Source organism: Augochlora pura, chromosome 7 (assembly GCF_028453695.1).
Source record: "Augochlora pura isolate Apur16 chromosome 7, APUR_v2.2.1, whole genome shotgun sequence".
In the NCBI taxonomy this organism is placed as follows: Eukaryota; Metazoa; Arthropoda; class Insecta; order Hymenoptera; family Halictidae; genus Augochlora; species Augochlora pura.
The window spans coordinates 31,229,545-31,241,866 of NC_135778.1; positions in this window are offsets into that span (position 1 = coordinate 31,229,545).

Below are 12,322 nucleotides of genomic sequence, written 5' to 3' on the forward strand. Positions count from 1 at the left end.
TAATTTTACATATATTTTAGTGAACAATCTAGTAGTTTTATTTAATAATTTATTCGTATAATTGTACTAGTTTCATCTAAGAATATGCTCGTTTTACTAAGATCACTTTATCTAGTTATTTATCAATGTTCGCTAGTCTTAGGAAGTAAATTACTTACGAAGGGACTTCACTTATTAATTTACTCATTTTATTGAGTAATTCTACATTTCCTAATTGTGTAATTATATCAACAATATTTTAGCAAACGACTGAATTTTATTTTATAAATAACTAATTATATTATAAGTCTCATTTTATCCAGTACCTTATTCACGTTACAGTATAATTCTAGTGCATCTAATTAATTAATTAAAGTCACCAGTTATTTATACAATTATGTAATTTTCTGTTTAATTACTTAATATTTTCACTAGCGATTTGTTCAATTCAATACAAATAATTTTAAGTAGATACTTGTTAAATTCAGTTGTCAGTATTTCCATCGACGATTTTCAAAAAAGGTTGGCAACTTTATCTATCTTTTGTAAATAAATCAACTTTGTCTATTATCTAGTATATAATTAGCGATCAATACAGTAACCTAAAATTACAAATTCCATTCACTAATTTATTAAATTCACTGGCAGTCGTAATTGAGTAACTTAAAATTACTACATCAATTTAGTAATTTATTAAATTTCCTGGCAGACATTTCGGATTTATCAAATTAATTAGTGGTGTGCTATCAGTTTAACAATTTATGAAATTCACTAGTCATATTTCAGTAACTTAAAAATTACTGCATCGGTTTCATGGTATATTAAATATCCTATCGATCATTTCAATATCTAAACGTTACAGAGTTAATCCACTGGTTCATGAAATTCACGATTAAAGATTCTAATGGGGAAACAACAAAATAACGTCAGCAACTAATTAAGTTCACCGACAGCGATCTCTTCAAACTATTTCATCCAGTGACTACCAACATTCCCAGAATCCATTCTGATTACGGAATTAATCTCGCCAACACCTCTCCGAATCAGTTGACGACCGCAAAGAACCGAAGCCATCGGTTCGATCGACTCGCGCCGGATTCGATGACCTAAAAACCTAGGGAATTTCCCCTAGTTCGCCAGTCAACCAACGTGTCGCATTCAGCAGCTAGCCGAATTCGGTGAGGAGGGGGGGAGCAGTCGGTGATTTATCAGCGCGCATTTACATAGCCGCGCGTTATTCAGTTGGTCTTTCGGCGTTCAATACGAGCGAGAGCCAACCATAAATTAACTAACATAATTAATTTGCAGTACCGTGGGAATCGGACGTGGCAAACAAAATTCCGTTTCGTTGTTTCCGCTGATAAATCACGACGAAACGGGGGGCATCGGTCGCGGCTTAGAAATCAATTATTTCGACGACGGCGCGACCGTTCGACAAACGAGTGGGCCGGCTCGTTAACATGCGCGCGACGGAATGTGGCTATCATTAAATCATCGATGGTAAAACGTCCCCGCAGCCGTTGGCCGAGTCAAAATGACAACAATCGCGATCCCCTTCTCATTGAATCGCGTCACCGCGGGGCCACGCCCGATGGCCGATACGTCACTCGTTTGCATAATCAATTTTAATGTCGGGCCGTAGAACAGGCCCGGACCGATACAGATACTCTCCTCTCCTCTCCTCTTCTCTGCACACGCGAGAATTAATCAGAGCATACTGGCCGTGCCGGTCGGGTCTAGCCCGCTAATTACCATTGCCATCCGATTCGAAGCTTATCGGCGGCGTTTAGCAGCACCGAGTTAATTACCGTGCCGACGAAAGATTACACGCGTTCACAGTTTCAGCCCGACCCGACCCGAGGCAAGGTATACGCTTCGCAGCCCCCTAATGCCATTGTTCACTGGACGGGTAGCTTAGTTCATTTTTACCCGCCGATCCCGTCACACAACGTCCTCTCTGAACTTCCCTCGGCGGACGTATCGAACAAGATCGAACGAGAAATCGGGTCAACGGAGAACAATTTCTGCAAGGTAAGACGATTTGTGATCAGTGGCTTGTTTGAAATCGTTATTTTATGTTTTTGTAGTTTATACAGAAACGTACAATTTGTTGGTTTGAGCAGTGTCCAAGTTCATATTGTTAACAATTCTATTGTAATCAAGGCTTCCTATTTTCAATACATTAAATGCTAAATCGTCAGGAACATTTATTCCATAGTTTCGGCTTTTAAATATGTAAAGTATTTATCACCGATAGTTTGCTTGAGTTTGTTCATTTGGAGTAAGTAAGATTTTTGCATGATTATTAGTGATATTAATAGTGACAAAAATGTTCCTGTATTGTATAGTTTTAATATTCGAATTATTAAGCAATTGGTTAGATTCAGTGGTATCGAAGTTTACACCATTGCAAGTTTTATTGTATTTAATACTTTCCATGTCCAATGCGTTAAATTTTACGTCGCTAGGAAACTTTATTATGTTCTATATTTGCAACATTTGAATGATTAAGCAATTTATTATATCATTGATAGTTTGTTTGAACTCGTTCATTTGGAAATTATAAGAAAAATGTATAATGTTTAGTATTTTCAACATTTAATTGTGTAATCAATTTATTGGATTGGTAGCATTAATGTTTTATGTGCCTAGAAGATAACTTATATTTGGTACATTATAATAATATGTAGTAAATAATAACTAGTTTAGTATATAAAAGTTGTGTTGACAACAGGAATTCGGTTCGCTAAGTAACTTATTTGATTAAGTAGTAAAAAAATTTAAAGAAATAAGAGTTTGCGTTGAACGACATAACAATATTTTCATCGGAAAATATTCAAATATGAGTGACTGTGAAATTAATTATATCGTCACATTTATTGAATCGTAGATTACAAAAGTAATAATTATTCACAGCACTATAGAAATTAATTGATTAATATTCTCATATCAAGAATTCTTCCTCGGTAAACTGGACAATATGTCTTTACGAAACTTTGTTAATATATATTTGCATATACTTAAGTAATGCGTTTGAATTTTTATAAATGATTACCGTTCAAATAATCAAATATTGACAAAATCGCGTACAGGACATGATTGCTTAGTTATCAACAAGGATTTCCTATTTTGTAAATAATTGCTACAATTTTAGAACTGAAATTTTAAAGAAAAGTACACATATATAGTTAAATATGTGCAAATAAATTGGCAATGATTTTCACAAAAATATTGCTTAGTTTAGACAGAGAAATTCACAAAATATATCCTGAGTTTAAAACAGCTTAAAAAGCTTTCAAAAATAAAAACGATGTATAATTATTAAAGCTTTGCAAACTACTGTCATTAATTTCAATAAAACAAAATCCTGCAATAGCAGTCCATTACAGCGTTCATAAAAATCGACGCGAATAAATCTATTAATTTAAAAACCGATGAATAATTGCTGTAGTTTCGGGGATAACGATGCATACAAATTCATTGATGTAACTGAAACCAATATAAACAATCCTGAAAAGTTTTATAAAAAAACAATCACTTAATTTAGCAAACAACGTTGCCATAGTATGTGTGGCAGTTCCATATTTAATAATATTAATTAAAATAAATCTGTCAGTTTAAAACATTTTCGATAAATAATCACTACATCATACATCATACAACAATCGTTTTAACACTAAAGGTTTTCTAATAAAACTATAATATTATTCTTAATATTATTCTAAATATTATAATTTTATTTTAATAAAAATAAATTTCTCTGGCGCTCCTGGACATCATAAGATTCTTTGGAAACAAATTTCACGACGACAGCTGATCGAGAGTTATCTATGTGTTTAAATATTTGTGCAGAGGTATCGCTGGAAACTAAGCAGAATACAATATAAGGCAACGGAGTCGTGGCACACACATAACATTGGGTAGATATTGCGTTTCCCTTCGAAAACAAGCCGACCGAATCGTGCTCGCTGTTTTCCCGCTGTTCAATTTTGCAGTCTCTCGAGAGACTTTGTTGGTTAATGTCGAACGCCGTGCCATAAACGCTTCCGCGAAATGATTATGCAGAGGTACGAGGAACGAACAATGGGTAACCGAGGCTCGATCGTCCAAACAAAAAGCGTCGATACGTGCCTCGAACCAGTTCGAGGCGTGACTGATTCCACTCGGCGTATTGATTTTAACGTAAGAACGAGTTTAAAAGCGTCTTTATCCTCTTCCGGGTCGTAAAGCATCGGCTTCCTCCCTACAGATGTTACGGGATCCGGCACGACAGTTTTCCCGATGGCCGGCGACACGAAAATCCACGAATCCCGATCCGAGCGATCCAGAAAATCGATCCAATTCGAAATAAAAGAACTCCGAGTATTCTATCTGGGTATATTTTTGGAATTTCACTTCGATAAATTGGATTACGTTTCGTCGTGAAATTACGCCGACATATCTACGCACGTTCGAGCGAATCGTACTAATTTTCATTTGTTGTTATCTTTGCTAATAATGTGATAATTATACGCTGGAAATATTCGGGGATCACTGCACTGCACTAAATTTCTCTTCAGTAAACCAAATTACATATTTTTATGAAATCTCCCCGACATATTTATGCACATTCGAGCTGTTATTATGAATTTGTATATGTTATTATCTTTGTTAACGACGTGATAATTATTCTCTGGAAGTTTTCGGTGTTCTTGCGTTGCGAATTATTCTTTGAGAAATTATATAATATATTTTTGAGATTTTGTAAACTCCATGCATATTCGAGCTGTGCTTATGAATTTTTATATGTACTTATCTTCATCAACAATGTGATAATTATTCATCCGGCGTTCAGAAGCTCGCAGCAGTATACAGAATTAGTACTGTATTTCAGGATATGTTTTTTACAAACTGGATAATATTTTTTATTAAACTTACCGCAGCTATTCACACATGCCTAAGCTACGTTTGACAAATTTTTGACGATGTTACCTTCATTGACAGTATGCAAAAAAAATTTGCAAAGTTACACCACTATACACAAATAATTAAATTACTATACACAATCAAATTTTGACAATTTTTCTTTCATAAACAAATAATATTTTTTTATGAAACTTTCCAGATTTATTTACGAATTCCACGCTGCCTTTATCAATTTTTATATGTTGCTGCTATTCATTATTAAAAATTTATTTAAAATATCCCCAAAGACACATTGCAATACTATAAAAATCAAACTATTGTTACGAACCGAGGGCCAGTTGCGGATATTTTGAAAGAAATGCGTGGACTTGCCGTTGCCTCTTTCATCAACGGGTCGCCACTAGTAGGATAAGGTTTCGTGGACTCGCCGATGCCTCTTTCATCACCGGGTCGCCACTAATTGGGTAATGAGGTTTTGAATTGATTCTAATTGGCCTCGTAACTTCCAAAGAAATATTAATTGATACACTTTGAGCGGCAAAAGTGTATCTTTGTGGGATCGTTACCAACAACTGACTCGAACTGGGAAATGGAATGAAATAACTTGTACACTGAATTGCAAGTAAACTTAATATAATATAACAAATTCAGTCTATTACAAGTGTGCAAGTGTAGTGTAAGTTTCGCGACAGTCCTAGGACACGCTCCCTGGTTTACGCACCAAGTCGGCGGGGGTTAACTATTGCTCGAAGGAGACCTCGGCTCGATCTTGCTACGTCTCGCGTCGCGATTTGACTTGAAACTGCCCGATGAGAAGAAAAATCTTAGCCTTTTTATATGCGGCTGAACTAGAAAATTTGATAGTGGGGACTGGGCCTACGTGACCAGATCATCCCGCGGATGATACAGTGACAGGTGATTCCAGCCCTTAGACTGGCGCCCGTTAGAAGACTAAACATTTTTATGTTCGAATCGTGGGGGCCTACACCGCGGATGATACAGTGACTCAGAAACGGATGGTCTCAGCCCTTAGGCTGATGTTCGTCGGAAGACTAAACATTTTTATATTATGATCGCGGGACCGTGCTCCCGACCGACGTTAGCTAGCGTAAACCCTCAAGAAGGAGCAAAAAAGACGTATATACTTTAGCAATTTTTCTATTGTAAACTAAAGTATAATTTTTCATCAAACTTTCCAAACATATTTACAAACATCTAAGCTGCATTTTCGAATTTTTACACGTTGCTGCCGTTCATTAAAAATTTATAAAAAATCCCCAAATACGCACAATCTTGCAATACTATACGCAACCGAATGTACACTTTGGTAATTTGGCTTTCATAAACGAAACAATATTTTTTTAATGAAACTGCGTAGTAATATTTATGCATGTCTGAGTTACGCATCCGAATTTTGACTCGATGATCCGAAAAATTCAGTCCAGAAGAATGGCCATTCCAGAAGAATGGCCGGTCGAATAGTCGCAGTTAATAATTCGTCCGCCGCCTAAATACACGTGTACAGTGTTAATAATCCGCAGCACATATGTACCAACGATTTCACCGATATTAATTACCGCCGCGACCCCGTCATTCACACCGCATGCTCTAATTTTCTGCAGCGGACGCGTCGCGACCCGTAGCCTGCGCGCGACAAATCCACAGCCCCCGGGTCGTATGGGATCGGCAGGACCGTCGGCCACGCCATAGCAGTTGCACTGACAAAGCGGCACAGAGATTCGAACTTTGCATAGCAACTGGACTGCGGTCACTTTTGACGTGGCCGCGCGGTTTCAAGATTCCTGCGCCTCCTCTTAGTTCCGTTAATTACACGCGCCTCCTCTTAGTTCCGTGAATTATACGCGCCACGCAGCAAAATTCGCATCTCGGTCGACCCCGGGGCGCGAGATTCTTCCTGGGAAAATGAATTAATCATCTGGAGGGGAAAATTTTCTCTGAAAGTCTTCGTTATTAGGTAAATTCGGTTTTAGAACGAGCGTTTCGAACGAAGGCAGCTTTTAGTGATTTTATAGCGATTATTCGTGCGGAAGTTAATTCATTTTGTGCAGAGATTTCCCCCTGGAGGTATTTGTTTCTCAGAAAAATCATTTAAGACGAATAAATTTTATATTTATTTGGTAATTTATAATAATAATATGGAGCTTATTTTCTGCATTTAATTATTTCAATACTCTTTTCAGTTACATTCATTGGCTAGGACGCCTCGCGCCAACGGATCTCGCATCTCATTGGTCACCGATTTGGGTTAATAACTCGTAAACGAAGCCGCGCATTGCAATTCCGCTAAAGAAAGAGATGCTTCATATGATCTTATCAACCCTTTATTTCCTGTAAGTAACATAATTTTAGTACACCCCGTATATAATTTTTCAAGTAAGATTAAACTCAGGTGAAGAACGAAGAAAGAACGTATAACTAAAGCAAAGTCAGCTTTCGTTGATTAAATAGTGATCCTTTGTATGAAAATAGTTCGATTAGGTGGACGAAAGATTTTCCGAGGAAAGCTTCTTTCTTGAGAAAACGTAGTTCAGTTAATGGAGAAGAGAAAACGCTTGTACGTAAAACAAAGACGACTGTGAACGATTGCATAGTGGATTAGTTACATGAAAAATAGATCGATTATGTGCAGAGAAGATTTTCTACAAGAGGCTTCGTTTCTGAGAAAATTAATTGCAACGAGGGTGGGATAGACGATTACTATGAACCACGGCTTTTAATATCTATAGGCTGATTCTTCGTACAATAGTGAGTTAATTAAGAGCGAAGAAGATTTTTCATAAAAGACTTCATTTTCGAGAAAATTGCTCTTGATTATATGAGGAAATTGTCTGGCCGTTGCCCGGCATTTCTACGGAAAACAAAGGCGTAATCATTGCTTTTAATGAGCGCAGGTTCTCGGTATCAAATTGAGCGTATTCTGTAGAATTGTCTTTTTTTCCAAGAGGCTTTGTGTACGAGGAGATTACCTTTGAATTGGTGTCTGACCACGGTTTGATATTTCTGCTTAAAGCAAAGGCAACTGCTGCTGTTAATGGCTACACGTTCGTTTGATTTTTATATAAAACTTACTATGTAATACGACAAGAGTTGTTTTTGATGAAACCACCATTTTCGGGAGCATAGTTTTCAATTATATTGTGGATTTTCACCGAAAATATTAACCTAATAATTTATCTTCTGCAACTTCTACAATGTCACCTGTAAGCGATAGATGCGTATTGAAAATATTCCCCTAAGAGTTAGTGGAAAATATAAATAAATATAAATCTAATCAAAATATAAATATTCCTATAAGAGTAAAAAACTATAAATAAATAAACGTATAAATATAATTAAAATATAAATATTCCTGTAAGAGAAAGGAAATATAAAACATATTTTTCGAACATTTGACCCGCTACTTTGTCAACATTTCTCGTTAAATCTCAATAACATTTACGTTAATAGAACTATAGAAACATTTAATTCTAAATTGTAGTTGCCGCGAGAAAATTAATTTAGTAACCGCTCAATTACGAAGTTAATCGGCTGGCTAACATAATTATTAAGTTCGCCGTCGCTGCGTATTTAATAATTCACTAAACCGACTAAGTTTTACTTATTAATGTGCTGTGATCTAATGGTACGTTATATTAAATCATTGACGAGCTGTAGCACAGAATAATTAGAGGTAAATAAACCATTTAGCGGCCTGCACGTTGCACACGAGTCCAGACGAAACGTTACATAATTATTTACATAACGACACCACATTATTAAATGTACCTGCCCCTAATTACATGTAGCATTGCTGGTTTCGAGGATGTCCAAACACTAATTGTCGTTTTAATAAAACAAATAGTAATACACAAACGTGTAAAAGCATAGATCAGATCTGTATACATAAATAACTCTGTTAATTTGCAAGAGAAACTTACTGACTTTGTAAAAAAGAAATGAATTTCTTAAATATACCCTTAACCTTAACTTAAATATACCCTTGAAATTATTTCTTGGATTCTAGGTTGTCGTAAAATATTCTTTTTTAACGCATTGTATAGATACTTAAGCGTGTACTATCAGTGGTACACGTGGCACGGAATGAGTTAAACAGCTCTGCAAAGTTCCACAGGAAAACGTTGCTACCTTCAGTTCTAAAAAATTCTTAAATTTCATCCGTTTGAAGAGTCCGATTCAAAGCCGATCTTCTTGAGCGCACTGTTCAAATGTTTTCTCGAGCGACGGGTCAAAATCGACCCGTCACCGCCGCGTCCGGGGTTAATTTCTCGGCCGACTGGTTACGGAACGTGAACGACTCGTGAGGCGGGCTCTCGAGGTATATCGATCCCCGCGGATGGACGACCCGTCGGACCGAACGAACGGGCGATCAATTTTTTCGCTCGTCCTCTAATTGAAAGCCATCTTCCGGCGAACGCCTTTCTCCAATGGGACACATAAGTTCTCAGGAAACGGGACGCTCCTCCGGTTCGAATGGCACTCGATTTACGACTCGACACGGTTCGAAGGGTTTCTCGGACGATCGGCGTGCGTTCCCCGTTTGTCATCCGGACGTGACCATTCCGTTAAACGCGGCCGCCACTTTTCCTAGCTTCTTCTGATTCTTTTATATTCTTCTTTTTTTTCCACCGACGTAATAACTGCTCGATAAAATAATAAAATGATTTACGCGATCGGAAAAATATATTTCCTGTTGCGCCCGCAGCATTTAAAAAAAATGGTTTTCCCACTTTCACCGACATTGATTGGCCAGCAAATCGACAGGCTCTCCCGACACTCTTTTTTTTTTCATATTTCTGCGAAAATATTTGGCGGAATATTTGATGGATTTTAATTTACTTTATGCCGACAGTCGATTTATATTTATACGATGTTTGTGGATTACTTTATCGTTGGAACAAATAACGATTTGCAACAATAAATTTCGTGGATTTTAATGCCTCGATTGCACGGTAACATTTATGCATTTTATAAAATATGAATGTTCTCACGATAAAAATCACCGTAAATTAATTACGTGTGTTAATTTATAGAAGCATCTTTCAGAGCGTACGATACTTTTCTGCCATCCATGCAACTGAAATGTTGGGAAAATCTTTGAGATTAAAGATCCATTATCACAATAATTTATACTATACTATAAGAATGTACTTAAAAGATCGTAGTTTACTTATTTTACAACAAACTATTTTTAAATATGAACTAATAAAACGTACTAATTAAATCTCCTCTACAAATATATACTTTATATTCCAATCGTCATAAACCGGTGCACAGAAATTGGCTTTCGTTAACCTAACCTTTAAAAAGTTCTTTAACATTCACATCAAGTAATATTCTCTTAGAAAATCTTCTACAAAAGTGTTCATTATGTTAATTGGAACCGTCGTAACAGTTATAGTTCGAATCTTTGCCACAGTTTCCACGGTGCTCGAATTATTGACCAAGGATTAATTGGGAGAATACGATCATCCACGTCGCCATCTTGCGATCTGCCATCTTGGTGGCACGAAGAAAGTCTTTTTAACCTGACTTTAAAGTCATTATACTCTTAATCGGCCCCTTCACGTATCATTAGCGGCCAAGAACTAATTATTCGACCACGGCCGGGCTAATTAGCGGCGAAGAAGAAATCCGAAATGGCGGACAATTAATAAAACGATTCGCGTTAATCGCCGCGGCCCATTAACCCCCTCGCCGGGAACCGGGCCGTGTAATTAGAAATGTAACGAAATCGCGTGACGCCCTACCGATTCCCACCCACGCGGATTATTTATCTAGTCATTAATCGTTGTTTATCGGGTACCCCAGACTCCGTAATTGTTGTTTATGCGGCCGCAGACTGTCCGCGCCGCTGATTTACCGGCCAATAATTTTAATTCTACCGAATAAATTCAAGCTCGACTTCTGTCCCCTTCGCCTCTCGGGGCCACGAATTACGAGAAACGTTTATTATCCGCGATGCTAATTGCCACTTATCGAATTCGCCGTTTAAATACACTAACGTTATTGGTCCGCGAGCGAGGCCGTTTGATTAATACGCTCGCTGGGCAATTAACGTCTACCTAACTATCTGGAAACGACCTGATCTTCGCAAATTTTTTCCGGGAAAGTCGATGAACATTTTTTACAAACGAGCGACTTGTTCGAAAGTACATGCATTGCGCAATGTGTATGAATTTTTTCGCTGATTAATCTTACAAAATACGTGAGATAATGGATAGTTTGTGATAACGATCACTTACGGGGGAAGCAATTAAAACGAAAATACTTATGTGTGTTCAAGTTTTAATTACGCAGGATATTATGCTTAATATACGCATTGTTTATTTAATACAGGATAGGAAATTTGCTTGTAATTAAATGTAGAAATCGACGCAATTTCTGTCCGTAGATGACGGTTTAGAGTTTTCTGTTTTATGGATAAAAGGGATTTAAAGTCAGACTTTACTTTGTTACTTCTAACAGGGTAATCTAATGATCTAATTTGTAATCAAATTATCTTGGGGGAATCATCTTGAACCCCTTCGAAATGTGTATAGGGTAGTTCTCTCATGTTAATGGAATATGGCCTAATTCTTGATTGAGAAGGAAAGTGTTGTGTAATTAGGGGAAAATTACGAATTAATCACATAAATTGTTTCGTGTGCGTTTATTTCGAATTATTTATTACATGCGATGTTCTATTCTCTGGACATATGGTTTCAAGGCTGTGTGACATTATAGAGAGTGATAACAAATAAATTTTACCTGCGAACTGCAATACTCGTAAAAGTATGATTTTGTGCATTGTCGAATGATAATCAATTTAAACGTGTACTATTAGCAAAATTAAATTTTAAGTAAACTACTTAACAAGTGTTTGAAATCTTAAATGATAACTTCTGACAATTAATGTTACTTTAAATCTTGAAGTACGCGACGTTATAGAGGAACAGAAACATTGTCCACACTTCAGCGGACTTTTACAGTGACTACAAATTGGCAAACTAAAATTAATTGTATTTTGTTGCGTTAGAAAAATGGAAATATTACATAGAATTACTAAAATTTTGAAATGCACGTTATTATAGAGAAAAACAAAATTACTTTCCACCCTTAAGCGGACCTACAAATTGAGCTTCGCGATTTGACAGATGAAAAGGAATTTCAGTTTGCAATATTAGAACAATGAGGGTGTTGCAGACGATTACCAAAATTATTGGATACGCGACGTTATAGAGGGGCAGTAATGTATTCCACCCTTAAATCCAAAATTTGTACTACGAAAGGCAACTTCCGAAAATTAACGAACGAAAATTAAATTTATTTTGTAATGTTAAATAAGTGGGTGCGAGGATGACCAAACTCTTGAAATACGCGACGTTATAGACAGAAATCCCTTACACCTTACAAATTGAGCTTTGCGGAAAAATGGGAA